The following is a 22,921-nucleotide window of genomic DNA, read 5'->3' as shown; positions in this document are numbered from 1 at the left end:
CGCCATTAGCAACGCTAACGACGTGCCTAAGATGCTTCCGCAGGACGTTAGCTTCCTGCCTTTCGACCACTTACTACATTTAACTACGTCGAGCACCTTTGCTTTGAACTTGTGAGTGCAAATGGCGAGCAGGACAACCGCCGCTTGCATCGCACATTCTTATCTGATTCATTCCTCATCTATGGTGTACGCCATACTTCACGTTCCATTATTTAAACCATTCATGCCCCAAAAAAAATCTACTAGCCTGATTTTGTCGATTTTTTGTAGACGATTTTCTTTTAACGTATTCTAAGTCTGTTATGAATTGCGCTTCAGTATTTGAAACGTGAAATTATAGTACTTCATAAAGTACCCTGCGTGGGCCAATCGCGATGCAGATCCTAAAATAAGCTGTCATTTGGAAACAAGAATCACTTGCTTTTAATGGGCAGTGAACCTTTATACCGGGCCGCTTAGTCTCCTGAGGGCGAAAAGTGTTTTTACTATTCAAGATTTCGGCATGTGACTTCGGCATTCTTACGGATCTTTCAGGGCAAACGCGAACGACACGTTCTACCCCTTGAGATGTCAGAAATGCGCTTGTGCACAAGCGCAGTCACGTGGTTTGATATTATATTTCGCGGGCCTTTTATAAACGTCGAAAAACATCACCACATGGTAAGCACTTTGTCGAAAATTTTGGATCTGTCGTTTCTGAACCGCCTCAACAACGTATTGAAATGCACATATGCGGCATTCATTTGTAAAGCTTATGCAAAAGAATCAGCTTCGAGCAGTGAATGCTAAGCATGATAAAAGTAACTAAGTTCACATACACCAGCGCTTGCTGTGTACAGCACTTCCCCAACTTTCATGATGAATAGGTGAATGAGATCACGCAGCTGAGATAAAACAACAACATGGTTCTCATGAAAGACGCTTCTAAGTCAAACTGCATACTAAGAAAAGTAGTCTGTTTCTACTCTAATTATTCACAAGTGAAAGTGCTACTCTGCATTCGAAAGTACACTAAGCAATAATCAAAATTGTTATCCACCCGAATATAGCATGAAACTGCAATGGAATCGCGCGCGGGTGTACTGTGGAGCTTCGTGGTTCATCGAGTAAAACCTATATAGGTTTCTGAGAAAGGAAACTTGGCAGTTGCAAAATTCGACCAGGACGAATTTTTTTCTAAACAGTGAAGGTTCCTTTTCGAAAAGCCCATTTGTGTCATATTTTTAGCTTCGTGCTTCATCGGGTGAAACCGACACATCTTGTCAGAAACGATGCTTCGTCGATATAAATTCATCTTGCACAAATTTTTCCTCAACTACTAAGCTGTTCTGAAAAAAACTTGATTGGCTTAAATTTGTAAATTCCTGCTACATCGCGTGCAGTGGCGTAACCAGAAATTTCCTTCGGGGGCGGGGCTCCCATTGCAGCTCGGCGTCCTCATAAAATTTGTCATGGAATCAAATACTAGCATGAATAATACCTGCATTGTCATTGCCAAAGCTGCTGCAAACGAATTCTTAAACGCTATGCACTGTCAAGATAAGTAGAATATGTATTTTTCCATAATAGAATGTACTTATATGTCCCGAAAATTGTACCCGAAATAAATTATATCAATCCTTCCATGATCTTTTTGTCTATCTCATAAGTATAGAAAATATCACACGAACTTTAGAACTATATCAGCAAAGCATTGCATGTCGCTGATATGAAAAATGTAAACGCCATAAAACGAACAAGTTGAGGACAAATATTTTAAAGAAACTTTTTCTTTCGAGGAACCTGTTTACATTTTTGTGCATATGCAACCGACAGAACAAAAATCTGAATGACGCTGTCCTTTGCTAAAATGTATTGCGCAAGTGCAGCTGTCACCGGTCGTGTATTGTGAGTAATTGCACCGAAATTTTAGTCGCAACAGAGAGCACATATACAAAGCAGAAGTTTTGTAAAATATGCGAGGGCGAGTCAAATTAAAGTGAGCAACTGCAAATACATGACAACTGAGGTACGCTAATTAAAAGTAGTCTTCATCAGCATTAAGACCTTTGTTCCGGTGAATAGCAAGTCGCGTGATTTCCGTCTCATAAAACGCCTTGGGTTGCTGCTTCAAAAAGCCTGTAACTGAGTCTTTCACGTCATCGTCCGATATTCACCTGGTTCCCTTGAGCTATTTTTTATCAATTGCCCCAAAAAGTGGGAATCGCAAGGCGGTATGTTTGGGCTGTATGGCGGATGTTGCAGGGTTTCCCACTTGAACTTTGCCAGTTTTGCGTTAACCACATCAGCGACATGGGGACGGGCATTGTCGTGGAGCAATGTTACCCCATTCGTCAATTTTCGACGTCGTTTGTTTTTCATTGCGACACGCAGCCGATCCGGCGTTTCAGAATATCGGAAACGATTGATAGCCTCTCCAGGTTTGGCTAATTTGACCAGTAATGGCCCCTGCCAATCGATAAAAAAAGTCAACAACACTTTTCCGGAAGAATTGACGGCTTTTCTTTCTTTGGGACTGGTAAGCTTTGCCGTCATGTTTCGGGGTCGTAGTACTGGCACCATGGTTAGTCCCTCGTCACAATTGCAGACGAGAAGTCATCACCCTCATTTTGATACCGGATCAGGTTAGTCAAGACAGCGCCGAACCTCTCCATCTTCTGGCGGTGCATCAAACTGTTGGCCATCCATTGCGCACACAAGAGCCAATAACCGAAATGTTCATGAATTATGGTGTGAGCCAAAACGTGACTGATGTTGATACGCTCTGCCTGTTCATTGATGTTTATCCTCCGTTCTCGTCTAATCCGGTCATCAACCTATGCTATTCTGTTGGTGGTGATTGCACGGTGGCTTTGGTCTATTTCACAACCTTCTTTGAACAGTTTGGTTCACCACTTCACGATAGTCAATGAAATGCAATGTTCAAAGTACGCAGCAGCCATACGGTGACTAATTTCTTTTTGAGAAACATCTTCAACTGTCAAAACCCTACTACGCCACTTTCGGAGCGTCCATTATTTCACGCAACCATGTTCAACCCACTATATGAGAGCATAAAAGAAAATATATCCTCCTCCTACCTTCGTGTCACTTTTGTAATTGAGTGATGCATGTGTGTTATGCGCACGCCTTGCAGATAATGAACCAACCACTATTGCGAGGGGTAGCTTAGAACACTATCCTTTCGAATTCGAAGATGCAATGGAATACAAAAATGCGAAGACACAGCTTGATAAAGGACAAGAAAGTGTCACTGGAAAGAAAGTTCACTGCATGTATAAACAAAACCTCGGAAGAAGATATTTAAATACACGTATAAGTATCCAATAAAGCGGTGCATTTGAGAAACGGTCACTGTTTATAATGCGTCAAACAACACAAATACACATGTTGCGCAATCGCAGATTCACAGGTCACAGACTACTAAGGCCCGCGCCCCCTCCCTCCGCTCCCCCTGATGTATCGCGTGTGACGGAAGGCCCGTGGGTAGTGAGAACAAGAAAATTGAAGAGGTTTCATGTGGCCCTCGCCAATAAAGTCGAATTAGAAAAATAAATAAGAACGTAGTTATTTCTGCTGCCTTTAATGCCTTAACATGGATGCTTTTGCGCAGGTGAAAAAAATGTTGAAGTTCTTTTCTGTGCCATGACGGCAAAAAAGAACCACCACAACGCTTCGTCTCGTGGGACCTCGTTGCGTGCTTTGTCAGCTTGCCTGATACTGTGTTAATTTGTATTTTCTCGTTGTGTGGTCGGACGTGCAACTTTAGAAAAGCCAATTCACCCGCAATGTTCCTGGAATTGAAAATCTAAACCACAAATTTCGAAATGGCAATGCACCTTTCACGTAAAAAGCTTATGAGAACTTCATACCCTTAAAGTTTCGGAATTGAAATCCACGCACTTCGTAGATTCCGCGGCAACCGCGATGTGCCGCGACGAGTCCGCTCGCCATTAAACACCCTTCAAACTTTGTGCTCGGATGGAGCTTGTTGCGTCTTGTGACTCCCGGTGCGCGGGCGTTGCCGCGAAGTCCGGTCCGAGTTCGCAATGTTTGCGCTGAAATGTCATTTCGAGCGTGAAGAAGACATTCTAGACAAAATCCAGAATGATTTCCGGCGCCGGGAGTTGCTTTGGTCGGTGGTGCATGACAGCGTGAAAAAAAATTTGGGGGGGGGCAAAGCCACATAAGCTTCCCTCCCCCCTCTGGCTACGCCCCTCATCGAGTGAAACCCATACAGGATTCTCAGAAAGGAAGCTTCTTAATTTTGAAAAAAAGATTGGTCTTTCCTCATGTCAAGCCTGCTTTTTAAGAGACCAGTATGAGTTTCCTCTGTAGCTGCGAGCGAAATTCGTGTGCATGACAATTTTCTCTTTGCTTACTTTTCCTACGCCTTCCGGCATTCCGCAGAACTGGTTTGGGAAAGAAATATAATGGGTTAATGTCATATTTATTTTTGTTGTCTCAAAACGCACGAAGTATAGTTTATTTCTGTAATCTACAGCATGTCCTGCCGAACTCACCAGGTTTTTTTCTTGATTTCGAAGATGCTCCGCAAAGCGCTGGAAGAAAATGTAATTTGCATCAGCGGTAAATTTGTAAGGAATCTGCTCATGCAAGTGGAAAGAGGCGTGTGCTTTGATGATGATGTATGGGGTTTTCTGGCGCAAGGGCCTGGAATGGCCAAAGTGCGCCATGCTGTGGTAATGAGTTTGCAGTGTAATTATGATTACTATGAAGTTGGTGTGACGTGGCTGTAAAGGGGCCTTAAAATATACGCTCTAAAGTGCGTAAAATCTGTATAATAAAATTATGGCGATGACGTATGACTTGTACTATGAACATTCAGATGCATTTAAAAAGAATGATACCATAGGTAAAACATATCACATTATAAGAAATGCTAGAAGACTACTGCCTCCTTAGAGCCCTTGAAACACAAGGGCCTGGAGGCATGTGCTATGCAAAACAATTATCGCAGTGGCATCCTCTGGAGAGAGGAGGCACTACGAATGCCTGGGACTAATAACATGTAAGACAACATCTCTGAGGAAACCTAGGACTGTGTCTGTATTAAAAAACGGTTCTGGACCGAGAAACATTGCAGGATGAAGAAGAATGTGCTGTCGGTATGCTAAGAAAAAATGTCTCTTTCTCTCAGATTCGGCTTCCCGACACCTCAGGACGACGTGGAGAACGGTCAGGCTCTCCCCGCATCTACCACAGGTTGGAGGCTCACTTCCGGTGAGTAGAAAGTTATGGGTGCCAAATGTGTGTCCGATTCTTAGACGACAGAATAGGACATCTGTTCGGCGCGATTTTGTATTCGAGGGCCAGAATCCTAACTGTGGCTTTATCAGGTGGAGCTTATTATCTGTTTCCGCCTCCCACATGTGTTGCCAGTGATCTCGCAGCCTCCTTCGCAAGAAAGGCCTCAGATCTGTGACAGGCACCTCAGCGGTAGGGTTAACAGCTTACGATGCGATTGACGTGGCCATCTCGCCCGCTTAACGTTACCCTCAATGCTCCTATGGCCAGGTACCAAGCATATAATGATACGCTGGTTAGATGTGTACGCTTTACACAATACGGTGTAGAGCTCATTAAGTACAGGATTTTTGTGTGCATAGATTGACATCAAGGCCTTCACGATGCTTAGGGAGTCTGTATAAATCGCTGCTTTTGGAAGTTTTGATTTTCTTATATGGTTCACAGTAGACAGTAATGCGTAGGCCTCGCCCGTAAAGATACTTGTTTCCGGATGCAGTACATCGGATTCTGAGAAGGATGGGCCGACAGCAGCATAGGATACCCCGACATTTGACTTCGAAGCGTCTGTGTGAAACTCTGCACAGGAGTGCTTGTGCTGGAGTTCTAAGAAATGCATTCGGATTTCGATCTCTGGTGCGTGTTTTGTTACTTCTAAAAAGGATATGTCACATTCTACGACCTGCCACTCCCAAGGTGCTAACAACTTAGTTGGATGCATTATGTGAAGCTCGAGGAGTGGGATATGCATTTCATGACTAAGCTCCCTCACACGAAGCGAGAAAGGCTGTCTTACAGAGGGTCGATTCTGGAAAAGCGTAGAACACGTCATATCGTTAACAGTGTTTAAACATGGATGTTGATGATTGGATTGTATATCCAGGAAATATGTAAGACTGATGTAAGTTCTCTGTAGATGGAGAGACCATTCATTTGATTCCGCATATAAGCTTTCAATCGGGCTTGTTCTGAAAGCGCCAGTGGCTAAGCGGATACCTAGATGGTGAACAGGATCTAGCATCTTTTGCGCGCTCGGGGCGGCAGAGTTATATACTAAGGCTCCATAATCCAATCGAGACCGAATTAGGTTCTTGTATAGATCTATAAACACTTCCTGTCACTACCCCATGTTGTCTGGGATAGAAGTTTCATTAGGTTCATTGTTTTTAGACATTATTCTTTCAGATATTTAATGTGTGGAATGAAAGTGAGTCTATAGTGAAGTATATTACCTAGGAATTTGAGCTCCTTGTTGATAGGTATTTCTTGTCCACACAGTTTTAAGCAAGGATCCGGGACGAGGCCTCTTTTTCTTGTAAAGAGAACACAAGAGCTTTTTTGGGGGTTGATTTGAAATCCATTTTGGTCTGCCCACTTGGACTGTGCTGTACTGTAGAATGCTGCACTTGTCTCTCGCACACTGCGAGGTTACAGGATTTGGAAACTATTTGAATGTCGTCCACATAGACACAGTAAAAAATTGCAGGTGGTAATGAAGCACGAAGCGTGTTCATCTTCACGATAAAGTGCGTGCAGCTGAGCACGCCTCCCTGAGGTACACCAGTTTCTTGTGTAAAAGGACGTGGGAGAACATTGCCGACTTTTACCCGGAAGGTACGAGTGGACAAATAGTTTTCTATTGGGATTAGCATATTAGCATGGATTCCCATTTGACAGGTCTCTCAAGAATCCGTAGCGCCGCGCTGTGTCGTATGCCTTCTCCATATCGACGAAGATGGATAGGAAAAACTGTTTGTGTACAAATGCGTCACGGATGTTTGCTTGAATACGTGCAAGGTGATCAGTTGTGGAGCGCCCTTCCCTGAAGCCACACTGATAGGGATCAAGCATTTTTCTCTGTTCAAGGAAATGAATGAGTCGCCGATTAATCATTTTTTCGCATACCTTAGAAAGGCAACTTGTCAGGGCTATCGGGCGGTAACTTGCCACTTAATAGGGGTCTTTGCGCTGTTTCAAAGCAAGGACGACAGTGGCTTCTTTCCATGCGGTTGGAAGGTATCCTACAGCCCAAATGGCGTTGAAAAGTGCGAGTAGTGTAAAGTGGGTGTCAGTATGCAAGTTTTTGATCATTTCATACATGATTCTGTCAGATCCCGGTGCAGAGCTCTTGCATGCACTCAAGGCAGCTCTCAGCTCGGCAATAGTAAAAGGATTCATTCTGTCGAGTGTGGTTCATTCTGTCGAGATTTTCTGATGAATGGCTTACATTCTTCTATTTGTTTGAATTTGAGAAAGGATTGTGAATAATTTGTTGAGCTTGACACGCTCTCAAAATGCTCCCCAAGTGAGTCTGCCTTGTCCTGCAGGGTATCGCCTTGTGTGTTTACCAAAAGGAGTGAATATGTTTGTCACCCTCCCATCCTATTAACCTTATTCCAGACTTTGGCCTCATCTGCATATGAGTTGATGCCCGATAAAAACTTCTGCCAACTCTCTCGTCTGGCCTGTGGGCGCGTTCTCCTGCCTTGAGACTTTAGTTTCTTAACGTTAATAAGATTCTCCGCAGTGGGAGAAGCTCGTAGCAATCCCCACGCTTTGTTCTGTGTTTTACGAGCGATCCTACATTCGTCGTTCCACCACGGGACACGCCGTTTGCATGCCAAACCATTTATTTCTGATATACATTTAGCTGCGGCATCTATTATAAAGGCTGTAAGATACTCAACAGCAGCATCAATTCCTAGCGAGGACATGTCATCCCATGAAATACTAGTAAGAGTTCGGAATTTCTCCCAGTCGGCTGTATCAATCTTCCATCTAGGAGCCTGTGGTGGATATTCCTTTTCTTTAGGTGTTTTTAGCAGTATGGGGAAGTGGTCGCTTCCGTAAGGATTACCCGCCGTGGTTGCTCAGTGGCTATGGTGTTGGGCTGCTGAGCACGAGGTCGCGGGATCGAATCCCGGCCACGGCGTCCGCATTTCGATGGGGGTGAAATGCGAAAACACCCGTGTGCTTAGATTTAGGCGCACGTTAAAGAATCCCAGGTGGTCAAAATTTCCGGAGTCTTCGACTACGGTGTGCCTCACAATCAGAAAGTGGTTTTGGCACGTAAAACCCCAAATATTATTCCGTAAGGATTGTTGTTAACTTGTCATTCGAGCTGAGACAGTATTGACGGGGAAACTAGGTTAAGATCAATTGAAGAAAAGGTTCTGTTTGCGAGACAGTAATAAGTGGGTTCCTTCTTATTCAGCAGGCACGCAGCGGATGAAAAAAGGAATTGTTCGACGAGACGACCTCGCGCATCGATACGAGAGTCACCCCACAAGCTGCTGTGTGCATCGAAATCTCCCAGAACAACATAAGGTTCTGGCAAGTGATCTATAAAGGATTGGAATTCATGTTTCGTTAATTTGTAATGTGAGGGTATGTAAAGAGAGCTAATAGTGATGAGTTTGTTTAGGAGAACAGCTCGAACCGCCGCTGCTTCAAGAGGCGTTTGTAGCTGTAAAAGTTCACACGCAATGCTTTTATGGATGACAATGGCAACACCACCCGATGAAGCGACACCATCATCGCGATCTTTGCGAAAAGTTATATACTGTCGGAGAAAGTTTGTGTGTTTTGGTTTTAGGCGTGTTTCCTGTAAACACAGCACTTTTGGATTGTGATGGTGGATGAGCTCTTGTTCATCATCAAGGTTTCTCAGAATACCTCTGACGTTCCATTGTATGATTTGTGTATCCATATTTTAAGTAAATCGGTGCTCTGTATACAGAAACAGAAGTGATGCATTAGGTTGCAGAGCTCTTTCGAGGCCCTGTAACCGGAGTTTTGCCTTTTTTAAAGCTCTCGAGGGAGCCTCGCCGCTCCTTAGGCGCTTGGTGCGCCGTGAGAATAGGTGTTGTGTCCTTTGCCTCTTGTGAGGCGCCGGACACGCGCTCTTGCGTGCGAGACGTTTTTCGGGAGAGTCTCACCTCGGAAGGCAAGACCCCTGCGCCCACCAGCCCGGAGGTCGATGGGGCTCCCTGTGGAATTTGGCTGCGCCGGCTGTTGCCAGCGCTGGGAGGGGCCGGGCAGGTCGAGGCAGCCTCGGCTGCGCCTACCTTCGTGGCGGCTATCGGTCCTGCGGCATCGCTGCGTGTAGCGCAGGTTGCCGCAGATAACTCTTGTGGGGCCGGCAACCCAAGGGTAGCCTGGCCTGGTTGCTGGTTGGATGAAGTAGGCTCACCTACTTCCACCGTGGGGGCAGGAGCCAAAGGCACCTGCTCGCTGCACGCGGGCTGGGTACTTGGCATTGGCCGCTGCGACGCTGCCCCCCGACGCGCCGCATCAGCATAAGGTGTGCTGTGTAAAGGTGAGCACCTCTTACGGGCTTCCTTAAACGAAATGATTTCGTTGACTTTGAGGGTGATTATGCCCTTTTCTTTTCTCCAGTTCGGACTGGAGCGTGAGTAGGCTGGATGGTCTCCACTGCAGTTCACACAGTGAGGTGTGCCACTGCAGTTGTCGGAGGGGTGGTCCTGGACTCCACACTTTGCACAAGTGATTTGACCACGGCAGCTCTGCAAGCCATGGCCAAACATCTGACATTTGAAACACCGTCTAGGGTAGGGGATATATGGTCGCACAGTTAACCTGATATATCCTGTTTCGATGGTTTCTGGTAGTACGCTCGATGCAAATGTCAAGATAAGATGCTTGGTCGGAATTTTCTTCTTGTCCCGTCTAATGATAATACGCTGTAGATCGGTCACATTTTGATTTTTCCACCCTTCCAGGAGTTCAGCTTCTGTCAAATCCTGAAGGTCTGCCTCCGACAAGGCTCCGCGTGCGCTGTTCATTGATCGGTGTAGTGTAACAGAAACTGGTATGTTACCAAAGGTCACCAGACTGCCTAGCTTATCGTACTAATTTTTCTGTGGGATCTCAAGAAGATCTCCGCTTGCCATTTTCGTCACCTTATAATCTGACCCTGAGGCTTCGGTCAAAGGTTTTGAAACTATGAATGGTGACATGAATCTGGCCTGTTTTGCAGCGTTCTTACTATGTACAACATGGTATTTCGGGTAGTTCTCTTTTGTGCGGGTCGAATACGTACTTCAGTCATCGGTGCGTCCCCTCTTCTGAGGGTGTCGATCAAGTAGGCGAGGAAATGCCGGTGTTCCCATGGTATTTCGGTTCGTTTTCGGCAGCAGTGGCGGCCACCCACCACGGAGCCCAACATGGAGACGCTGCAGAACTTAACGCGTAAGGCTGCAGGCGCCAACGGTGTATTGCCACTATAACCTAGTATATTATACCCAAGGGAGGGCACATACACGAGGTTAACCCTAGCCGCCCTAGGAAATTAGCAAGTGATGGAAGATGATGATGGATGACAGTGAAAGAAAGATGATAGGAAAGAAAATAGATTGAAGAGGGGGACCGGGAAAGGCGACTGCCGGTTTCCCCCGGGTAGGTCAGTCCGGGGGTGCCGTCTATGTGAAGCAGAGGTCAAAGAGACGTGTTGCCTCCGCCGGGGGCCTTAAAGGTCCAAACACCCGCCATCGGCTCAACCTCCAGGATCCCCCTTTCTTCAGAGACGGCTAAGCCGCGCACGGCTACACGCGGAAGGGTCCAATCCTCGTGTGCTCGGGTACGTGGTGTCGCAACACACCAAACGCCTGCTGACGCAGACGCCCCTGCGGGCAGAGGCATCTGCTTTCTAATGTAATACGCCACAATGATTTTACCTTCTTTTCGACTGCCGTCGCTACTATTTAGACGATCTCGTCAGTCACATCTGCAGCGCTACATGTGCTTGGAGCTGAGTGTCAGTTAGTCCCGTGACTAAGTTTGTTTGTGGTATTACTGTATAGAAGTTGATTCTATTTACTTTATTTTTTTCACATCGACACAATTGAGGCATGTACACCTGGTTCTATAGATACACGTATTCAAGCGGGGGTGCTTCGTTGCGTTTTATTTTTCGCACAACTACTCCTATGTGATCAATAGGACTAGCAATTCCGTCTTTTTCATTAGCTTACTTTAGTGTAAAACTTTCATTTCACAGCCTTTCTTTTTAAGCTTTTATCTCTATTTGTTTAGGTTGCTCTGCCAATATAGGTAAGGGCGTATCTCTCTGCTTTTCTTTTAGGTCTAAACCGCAATAGAATTATAAACAGACAACAACACAGAAATGGTTTTGTTGTCACTTTCATCCAAATCTCTTTTTTTGGATCACTAAATTACATGTTAATTTGCTACGAAAGCTTTGCTGCTCGTCGTTGAATAAGAGTAAAATGCAAGGAGGGCAGTGGCATTGTCAGGTGTGTAAATTTTTTAACAGTGTCCGACATCCATGCCGTCCTAAAATATTCTCAACTTTTCCCTTCTTACAAAAAATGTACAATTGTTAGAATATGACAACAAAATTATATATTAAGGTAATATGATAGTATCCGTGAGTAACAAAAACAGGACTGATTCTGGCGTACTACCGCAAATCTACACTTTTGTCGTGCGCTCAGATATCAGGAGTCGCGCAAGGTATAGTGTGTGAATGGAAGTACTCAAGCTGGTAAGGGCGCAGGTTCTTCCCAATGGCTCGAGAAGAAAATGCCATATGCCATGAGCACGCATACAATTGAAGTATGTAAGGGTATATTAACTAATATTTTCTAACTTTACCCTTATGAAGAATGGTTGCAGACCACTTCCCGATGCCCCTTATTGTACCACTTCTCATTTGAATAACTTAAAAATACCCTGCTTCTGCAGTTTTATACTATATCTTTCACAACTAATGCGTCACTAAATACAACAACTTCCTACAACTGGCCATGTGGAGGAACTCGGAAATAATTACGTCTACATGATGGTTAAATGCTTAGGTTAGAAGCAAGTTTAGCGTAGGTGATCTTAGGTTTTGTTGACTGTTCCAAGATTTCTTAGATGGACTGTCATATATTTAATTTGCCAACGATGTGGCTAAGTACCCTTAGTAATATATTAGCTGTACATTAAAAACTAACACTACGTTAAAGGTGGGAAATATGATGTATGTCTAAAGTTAACAACCGAATACAACCGGAAAATGTATATTCGGACAAGACAACAGTCACTTTTCCTGCCGGGAAAGTACTGTCGTGATGGTTGATCGTCCTTTGTATATGGGTTGGGACACACAAAATTTAAAACGAAGTTTAGCTGTTCTGTAAGCAGAAGTGAAAATCACCGCAATTAACAGTGTAAAATTCCTATTTTCGGTATTTCAATCAATTACAATGCGCAGAATGAAGCAGAGAAGCACTTACGAGGGTGTGGAGCTGAGCTCGTTGCTATAAATTTATGGTAAAAATACAGTGCTGATGACATGGCCTCGCAGGAAGAAGATAGGAAACCGCTCGTAATCTGCTCCTCTTTCTAGGGCGTGTCTTTATCGCTGTTGTCTACGAGGTACGCACACACTTCGACTTCCGGTTAGGGTAATATTTCGGCGATATTATTCCCTGGTTATAGGTTATAGAAAGGGCCTTCGTGAAATTTTAGTCCAGAAGACGAGCATACTACTAGTGCATGCTACTACAGAACGCTGTGCAATGGCACTGCACCGATAATGAGGTTTGCATCCTTCGGATACTGCGCTGACTTTTGTGTAGCTTTCTCTTTGCGTATCCAACCTCTCTCACGCCAATCAGTCTCACCTGGTAGTTTATGGCATAGTGGGCAGAAAATCGGATTGCTAAACCGAGGGAGCGTGGACGTTAAGCTGAGGAAAATAACCATTGAAAAAAAGATGAGACACTAGGTATGTGGCACTGACAATTAGCCGCCGTTCTTTAATAAAACTAGTAAACGCAAACGTGGGTAACTCGAAGCATGCGGAATGTGCCGCTCCTTAATAAAAGAATGGTAAGCGACCCAAATGTTTGACTTAGCTGTCTTAGTGGCAATCCTGCCTTGGCGTTGGTGTTCTTTAAATTAAGAGAGCGAGCGTTTTTCTCCTGGCCCTATATGCGGATGAAGAGTGAGTGAGGGCGACGAGGAAGAGCAGCTTGCCCCACCTGGTGGGGCCTAGCCCTCTAGCAAGCGGCACGCGAAGCGCACCCTAGGGGGCTGACGTCAGAGCATGTAACGAGCGCGCGCGCAGCAAGCAAGCAAGCGAGCAGATGAACGCCGGGAGAGGAGAGCAAGAGAGGAGGGACTGACGTCACCACCGCGCTGCTACGAACACGTTGAGTCTGTGCCAGGCAACGTTTTTCCATTAATTAGCTGGTTAAATATCATGCAACTTCTTGTGTATAACGTCATTAGCAGCGTCAATAATTCCGCTTTCTACTCGCGGGGATCCAGAAATTTCGCCAAAGTCGTGCTTATGTGGCGGGTCTCTAACGCCTAAGATTCTGTGCTTTGGTGTGTGGAAACCAGAAACTTCTAATTTCAATTATTCCAAACACTTCAGTAACTCAACTTGTAACTGATGCTGTGATATCATATCAATAATGTAACACATGAAGTTCCTAGTGTACTATTTTTTTTTTATTTTTTACTATTGAATTTCGTCCCCGGTCGTCTCAGGAGAGGAACCGAAACTGCTGCGCAAGAAACAGGAGCTTCATTCGCTAATCCTGCTACTAATAAAAAAAAGGTATTTAAAATGTCAACAGCGCTGCGCAGAATTCAGTATGCCTCCTATATATTCATATCATGCTGTCAGAATATATACTCTCGCACGGGCCACGCTCGATGGCGCATGTTTTATCCAGCGGGACGCGCGTAATGTGAACCCGCATGTATGAACCTCTTTACACATGGCGCGTTTCAGTGATGGGAATACGTTGCGTCGCTACATCACCGCCATATACATTATGCACAATAACGTGTATATGCATCGTGAGATAGGCTCGGAAAGCTGCTTAAAAGACTGGCAGGTGTGAGTGTAATGCACCCCAACCACGATGACACGACACACTGCTGTTTAAAAACCTTTATGTAGATCCGCGTAACCGAAACACTTTCTGGTTTACTGTGTGTACAAATATAGAAATTTAATTGTGTTATTAATGAGGCCCAACGTTAATCACTTAACACTGCCAGTTATTCTGCCAGAAAAGGACACTCTTTGTGTCACCAGCAGCTTGCGCTTGCGTGATGCACAATATCGGGTTGCGCTTTTGTTTTCTTGACTGTGTATTTTCCTTTGTTCTGGGATGTTCATTACCAAATCAAATCATCTGCGCAGTGCTCTCTCAGCCACAATAACTTAGTTTATTTCGAAATTGTGCTTCTATTTTGAATGTGGTGTCAGAGCCGTTCTACCACACCTAAACAAAACTAAATGTGCTGATGTTAAACAACGCTACTAGGGTGTCTTATATATCCCTTACTCATCACCGTCTGTCCATTAACAGCATAATAACTTCTTTGGTACGAGAAAAATTGTATCTCCAAGCTTTCTTTCCACCCCATCCTGATTTTCCTAACAGTATATGATGGGAGCTCGTGCTGTCTTGCTTATGGCCTCGTCTGGCGGATCGCACACATTTCACTAGAGAAGCTGCCAAGTATCTCGAAGAACCAGCAAGGCCGAATCAGCTCATGCAGCTTGGAAAAAAATGCGAACGGCGCTCTCTTTATTGCAATCCTTTTGCCGTTTCTGAGCTGCTTTACCCAGTTGGACACATAGGAAACTGCGGTTCCATACAAAAAAGTTGTTTTTTCGTACATAGAGAACTGGACAGAAAGAATACTGAATCGCACGCTTGTTAAACACACAACCTACAAGAAGAACGCTTTAGCAATGAGAACCAATGCGTGAAGTAAAATTTGCACTTGCGAACCGGGCCAGCCGCATGGAGCGTGCAGTAGGGAAAACATCCTTCACAAAACGATCCGAAATGCGCATTACACTGTTTGTGCCTCGCCACATGAAACGTTTCTCTGATGGTACGGGTGACCAACATACAACAAGTTCTGTGCTTTAAACCAAAAGTTCTGCGAGTTACATATGGAAAATTACACGTTGGAAGTAATGGAAATGCTCTCCCGGAAAAAAATGGGTGCACAGTAAACGGAGGTTACGGCTCGGCTTCTATACTACCCGTGCAAAATACGCTCACCCAGCCCAAGGAATGTCTTGCTAACAACGCTCTTAACGCAAGAATCGGCAAAATTATCTCCGCAGAGAAAAAGAAACATCTTACATCACGAACGAGGTGGCGCGTGGAAAAGCGTGGTGTGGTGGCCATTACCGGCAGCACATGACCAGCGCAGCATCAACGTCTCTATGGAAACGGGATGCAGGGACGTAACACCGTAGACGTATGATAAGCTGTCTCTACCTTTGGAAAAGCAAATCGCTACGCTGCCTGGCTGATGGTCAGACCCTTATTAGCGAGGTCCCGAACGGCTCTAGTGTCCGATCTTTACGTAGGCATGTTTCTCTATGCGTGCACTTCTATAGTGGCAACGTCAACTCTCTCTCCGGGATGACTGCCGCGGACGTCATGTTGCGCAGAACAGGTGCGCAAGAACGCACGCGTGTGCGCCATTTTTTTTTCACGTCACAGACGCCAGAATGAAATGAGCAAATCTATGGCATCTCATTAAACGATACGCGGATTCATCAGTTCACATTAGCTGTAAGATGCGCACTCGATCTGCTTACGCTTTCTTTTTGCATTGTCATCGGCTGATAGCTGCATTGTTTAGCCAGGCATAACGGTGATGGAGTGTTTGCTTTGTCGCTGCCTGGAGCACGGTCGTTGCTGCTCACATCACGCATATTCGCGTCTGCTTTATACTACTTTTCTTGTAATTATTCTTGCACTGCGACATCGCTTTTACGTAGATTTGAGACGATCAGAAGTAACGCCTAATTAAAATTGGGGCACAGCTCGTCTAGGAAGGCAACTCAAGTGGACGTAAATGCAGTTACCCTTCGAGCAATAGCGACGTATTACACTGCCAACGATTCACATTTGAAGAGTTTATTGCAGTCGGGCTGCTCTCTCGAGCTTTCTCCTCGACTTTCTGCGAATTCCTGTTGCGCCTCAAGTAATGCGTGAACATACTTAGTAGCACGTGGTCAGTGATACCAGGAGCCAATACCCATTGGCACATTTCCACGAGAACTGACCACATTTTAGAGTGCACAACCTTCCAGGTCGTCTCACATTTGTTGTGGGATAAATAAGTAGATAGGCGGAAAGAAAAAAATGGTCAGATATTTCCACGAACACTTTTCACAGTAACGATTACCTCGTTGTTCTGCTTCCTGATGTTGTTTTGTTTCGTCATTACTAGGAATTTTTCCCATTACGAAGCCTACGACTATGTGCTTGACGCCACGATTTTCCATAATTTTGGGGTGCGTACTCAGTCAAGCCTTCTCAGCTTCATTGGCCTTGCCCGAAAGATTGGTAAGGTAGGGAATAATGATTTATTAAATTATTATGAGTTGCACGCGCACACTGTTGCAGCTCTGCGAGAGGCAGTAATGCTTCCTTTATGAAGGTTGGAATCGTGTGGATGAGTGCATTGAGTTAAGCCTCCAGTGAAACAGTCAAGGTGCATAAGTATGCGGCCATACGACATGCTCACAATGCAACAACTGTTCGTTTTTCTTTCGCAGTGAGTAGTCTATATCACAACTACAAACCTTATTCATATGTTAAACAAAGCTTACAGTTAAATAAATAATAATGTCATATTATAGAGCAATTGAAACTGGCGTAACGGAGCTCTTTGTATCAAAAGCCAACCTTATAGAGCTTTCTAAGTTTCCAAAGACGCCATGTCACTACCAGCTAAAGTGAAATCAGCTGATAATTCTTAATATTTAAGTGGTACGTGCGCGTTCGAAGTCCATCAAAAGATGCTTGTGAGGATTAAGAAAGCACACTCTATTTAAACTGAACACTTTTGATAAAGAATGACTCATTTTCATAACCCCTAATTGTTTTCGCAAAAAGAATGGCTACAATTTTAGATATTAGAATGGCGTTTCCAATTACTTCGTATTTTTCAATTGCTTTGCGTTTGTTCCACGACGTGCTGGATTTGCTGTTAGGTTTCTTATGAAGCATAGCTATTAGAGTAGGGGCAAAGGTAATCACACTCACATAGAAATACAGGTATGAGGAGCACCAAGACTGTCTTCGTCTTATCTATCTTTCCCTGTACTTGTTCATATGAACCACTGATGAAGTAACGTGATGTAAAGATCACGTGAGAACTTGGGAACAGATATCATTTCTATTGATAAAACATCTAATTTTCTGCTCCGTCTAAGACTTACAAAATCATTGTTCCGTAGATATTTCTGTTCATTAGAAATTTAAGCTTAAGTATGAAACTATGAGTGCAGCGCAAATTATGAAGAAAATGCAAATGAAACGATGATAAATATTATTTACCAAAGAGGATGTTCCAATAAAGAAGCTTGTGTAGAAGCCTTCCCATGTTCAACAGGGTCCTAAAAACCAACGAAAAGTAAGCCGTTGTAATGATCTAGGTTAATAATTTTCCAAGCGATATCGTATTTGCTTATAAGAAGCAAGAAAGACAGAAAAGTGACGATTCAATCATTGGTCACAACGACAATCGTGTGTGTCACCTGTGTGGGTTAATGTAAAATGAATTTACTAACGTTGTATATCGCGGTTGATTCATCGTAAATGATATATTTAGCTATTTGCTTAAACAATAATGGTTGCAAATCACTACAGATGAAAGTTAGGCACGGGAACGAAGCGAGCATTGAACGGATGATCCTTGTTGATCAACATTTAGGCCTAGAAAAACATCAAGCGCGTTCACACTGTAACTCACGCGGCTTATACTTGGCTATCGGACACACATTCCTTAATATTTTTTTATGCATCCGACCGCAGCATGACTGGCAGATTTATACCAAAGCGTGGCGATAAGGAAGTGGGTATGACATTTTTCGTAGGACGTTCCTTTCTTTCTAATTGACTTCAAGTGAGTTTACTTGCAACAATGCTGTGGGATACAAGGAAAAAAAGCTGATCGAACAGCCTTTAGAGAACCTGGCATTCCTACACCCAAGTCAGCATAATGGTAGTGGCAACACGGAAAAAATAATACAGTAAATTTACATGGGTCACGAACAGACGAAGTACATTTGCGTATGCCACTTATCAGAAACTTATAAAAGCGATATTTTCAAACAAAAAACAGTAACGTGAAATAAACAATGAGCAAGATTTCGTACAAACGTTAATGAGTTTATGGCAAAGATTTTATTACCTTTAACACTCTTAGTAGTTCTTTGAATGAAAGTTGTCTGATGTCACAGAGGTGTTTACTAATATCATTTAGTAATGTGGGTAGCAAGAACTGTAGCATCTTTTTGCCATCATTTGTGCTTACTATTTAACGTTCGTGTTGCACTGCTGTGGTTGCAGTTAATAATGCGAAAGTGAGAATCCTACGGTGAGGCAGTTTGGTAATGTTTAAATAAAACACTTCGATAGGTTTCCCTCTTTTAAACGAACCTCCGAAATTACCAGAAAGAACATGACTTAACTTATACAGCTAAGACAATTGGTGGCTATTCAAGGAATGAAGCATTCGTATAGAAATAAAAAGGGAGCATGGAAAGTGGCTTTACAATTTTTGATAACATCTATCGTCGTTGTTGTTGACAGGTGAGCCGTTGATGGGTGAACGATGTACTAATAAATATATAGCAAGGTAGACTCAGCGTAGGTCACTAAGATGTCGTAAGATTACAGGGACGAAGCAGTGTTAACATATCTTCTGTGACGTTTCTCTTACGCTGAAGACTGCGTTCGATACAGGTGAAATCGCTAAAGGGAGCAATGCTCTGTAAAAGGCAGTGCAGCCGGACATGGCCCATTATATTTCACGAAAACATTTCTTCGGGTGCGTAGATGCGGGATCGACCGATATGTTTCGGTAGCGGAAGGTAAAAGCTCCACGATGTCATACCTGCCCAAATGTGTTGTTTCAGGAGCACTTCTTTCTACTACATATATTCTAGCAGCTATCGTGATCTTCCATGGCCACCTTTTATATGCGGCGCTTTCCAGCTGCTTGTCTCGTGCCTCGAGCAAGAGGCCCGAGGCACACAAAGCGCTGTTTCTTCCATACTATTTGAAGAGACAGCTTCTTTGTCAGCAGTATGGGAATGGCCCTGCTGTCTAAGTACGGGCGCTACCTGCCCTTCAGTATTGGAATTAGGATTGTTTGTTTCGAAGTGGGTGGAATGTCCCCAATAAAACCTGTGGTGTTGAAAGGTGACGGCACAATTATCCTTTATATTTCTCGGTATAAGGCTTTGTTGATGTCATAAATTATTCCCTCTGTTCCTGCAACCTATTTATGCAGCCATTTCGAGAAACCATGTCACGTACGCACAATGTCCTGCTCGCCCCTTGAGACATTCCGCATTTGGCAGTGGAATTGTAGGGGCTTCTCTCGGAAGAAGGCTCCCCTACAGCAAAATCTACGAAATCGTGAAAGGAAGCCCCAGGTTATTGTATTGTAGGAAACCTTCTCGCCTGACATCTCGATGACTGGGTTTTGTCCGGTTGCCGTGCAATCGGGGTAGGGGGAGATGGGTATGTACTCTCGTTAGCAAGAAACTCACTCATGTAACACATGATCTCTAAATGGCTGGTAGTAAGATTGAGTATGTCACGGTAGAGATCATACCTGGTCGGGTCAACCGAGGCAGCATATATGTTCTTAACATGTATCATATAACGATGGAAGGCAATGGCTTAAGACTCTGCTCCGCAAGGCCATAGACCGGGCAGGCTGAAGCCCTCTTATTCTCGCAGGCGACTTTATTTCCCCGGTTCTTGTCTGGGGTTATAAATATGATACCGATAAGGGTAAGCGCCTCTGGCAGAATGCCATGGATCGGGACCTGACGCTGATCACTACTGACCCTAGCGTGCTGACCCGAATTGGGACATCCAGGTCTAGAGACTCTACTCTTGATCTCGTCTTTGTCAGGAACGCTATTGAAGCCAAATGGGATAACTGAGCTGAGAATCTTGGTAGTGGCCTTTTATTTGTGAGGCCCGGCTTCCTATCGTGGGTAAAAAACAACGCGAATTCTCGAACAAGGACTGGGAAAATTCCGCAAGCTGCGGGAGGAGAGGCTTACCCTCAGATTCCCGACTTACCAAAGAGCAATGGATGGGTCAGGTCCAAGAGGACGTTCGGCGTGCAACCTCTAAGGTGTGCACTGACCTTCCAATTGAGAAAATGGACAGTAGGTTAGCCCACCTGCTAGAAGCCAAACAGTCCATTCTCAACATCTGGAAGTGTGAGCGACTTAAAAGTGGGCTCAGATATCTTAAATAAGCATATCTTCAATTGACAAACACATTGTGGAGCATTGTATAACCCTCTCTAAATAGCAGTGCGACGAGGTTTACGGTTCCGTAGAAGGCCAAATGTGTAATGGTAAAACTTGGCACTTGCTTAAGCACCTGCTTAATGAGACCTCTACTAAGTCTAATCAGAGGCATGCCATTCGTAGTACCATACATGAAGCCACACGAATGACCTCTGTGAATTAGTTAATCCACACGCTTGCTGAGGAATATCGTCAAGTCGGGTCAGGGCGGTCTTATGTACATCTCGATTACCAGGGCCATGCCAATACCAACCTCGATGCGGAGTTTCGCGTTCAGGAGATTCGCTGGGCTCTACATTGACTCAATGGTAGATCCGCACCAGAGTCGGATGGCATCTCCAACAAGCTGTTACAAAATCGAAATAATGAATCAGTCGCATACCTCACAGAGGGAATTAATGTAATTTTGAGGAATGGAACCGTCCCATTGCCTTGGAAGACTGCCCTCGCAGTATTCATCCCCAAACCTGGCAATACACCTAGCGTTGACGACTTCAGGCCCTTTTTGCTTATATCCTGTGTGGGTTAGGTAGCGGAACTCGCGGTCCTCAACCGGCTCTCCGAGACTTGGAGAATAACGACATTTACCCCCACAGTATGATAAGATTCAGAGCAGGCCTATCCACACAGGTTAGTGTGAAACTAATTAACCAACAACTCTTTGACAATGACTCTAGCGACACTCGGGGCATTTTGGGACTTGATCTTGAGGAGGCGTTCAACAAGGTTTTACATTCGCATACCCTTGCCTCGATATTTCGTTTCAATCTAGGCGAGAGATTATACAGCTATGTTAGATCGTTCCTCTAGGATGGGAAGGCTACCCTCCGGGTTGCCGATCTCGAATAAGAACTGCTGGAACTTGGCAAGAGAGGCACACCAAAGGGTGCAGTCATTTCTCCCTCTTTATTCAATATAGCCATGGTTGATCTCAACACATAGCATCTCGAGATTAAAGGCATCAAACACACCATGTATGCTGTTGACATAAATATATAGTGCACAGGAGGCAATGATGGTAAGCTTGAGGAAGCCTTACAGGAGGCCATAGACACTATGAAAACCAATCTCGAACCCACCGGTCTCAGGTGCTCCCCCTTTAAGTCGGAACTCTTATTGTATTGTCCCAAGAAAAGCGGTTCATGCCCCAAGTGGTGGACATCGTTAAAGGCAGAGACATTTACCTATATAAAAGAAACGCTTGCAGCATACCCAGCGTCGATTCACTCAATGTTTTGGGCATGATCGTTGAGTCAGGGGGTACAAATGTCAAGACTATAGGCACGCTAATTGCTATAATTGAAAGTGCCGTTCGGTTGGTTCCTAAGGTATCAAATCGGCATCATGGACTCAAGGAGGATAACCTTATTCGACTGATGCATGCCTTGGTTCTGGGCCACTTTACATACGTGGTAGCCATGCATCGATAGAAACGGGCAGAGCAGGATAAATTGAACGCGCAGCTTAGGAAGATTACTAAGCGGGTTTTCGTGTGACCCCTATAAACTTGTACAGAGCGCATAATGCAGGTTGGCATTCATAATACTCTGGAAGAGATTGCAGAGACCCCGGAGCGAGCAAAGCTAACTAGCCTCGCTACAGCAAAGGTAGGGAGGTTCATCTTGCAGGAACTCGGATATCACCCCGACAGAGTAGCGGAGGTGTTCTGTGACGTTTCTTCGTCGATTCGTGAGAACTTTACGGTCGCGCCCATACCTAGCAATATGCACCCCGATCATAACCGCGGCAGAATAAGGGCCAGGGCGGCCAACCTGCTTAGGCGAATACACAATAATCAGTGACATATCAGCTTTGTGGATGCTGCTTGTTGTAAGGGACGTCGGGCGTTCACCATCGTCAGTGTCGATGGTCGGCAAGGAATCACCAATCCTGCTTCGGTTTGGGCGAGGGACTCGGAAATTTCTGAACAAATGGCTGTTGCCCAAGCCGTGCTGGATAGCTCATGGGATGCCGTCTATATTTATTCAAGGTATGCAGTTAGAATATTTCAAAAAGGCACCGTTTCCAAATAGGCCATCAGACTTCTTGGGGGCAAGATAATCACGCAACACTTCATTTATTGGTTTCCCGCACATCAGGGTCAGATAAAGGGTGCTCCTCCCAGCCTCAACGAGTCGGCGCAAAGGGGTTCGCGCGAACTTGCCCACCGCGCTACTCCCAACCAACCGGAAGCCGACTCACCTACAACATGATTACTAACCGCGATCTTAGCCGTAGAACCTACTTCGTTCTTCATCCGCGGCTCAATAGAGTTCAAGCAATAAC

The sequence above is a fragment of the Dermacentor variabilis genome, chromosome 11, assembly GCF_050947875.1.
Source record: "Dermacentor variabilis isolate Ectoservices chromosome 11, ASM5094787v1, whole genome shotgun sequence".
Classification (NCBI taxonomy): Eukaryota; Metazoa; Arthropoda; class Arachnida; order Ixodida; family Ixodidae; genus Dermacentor; species Dermacentor variabilis.
Note: the sequence above shows the minus strand (reverse complement) of the source record.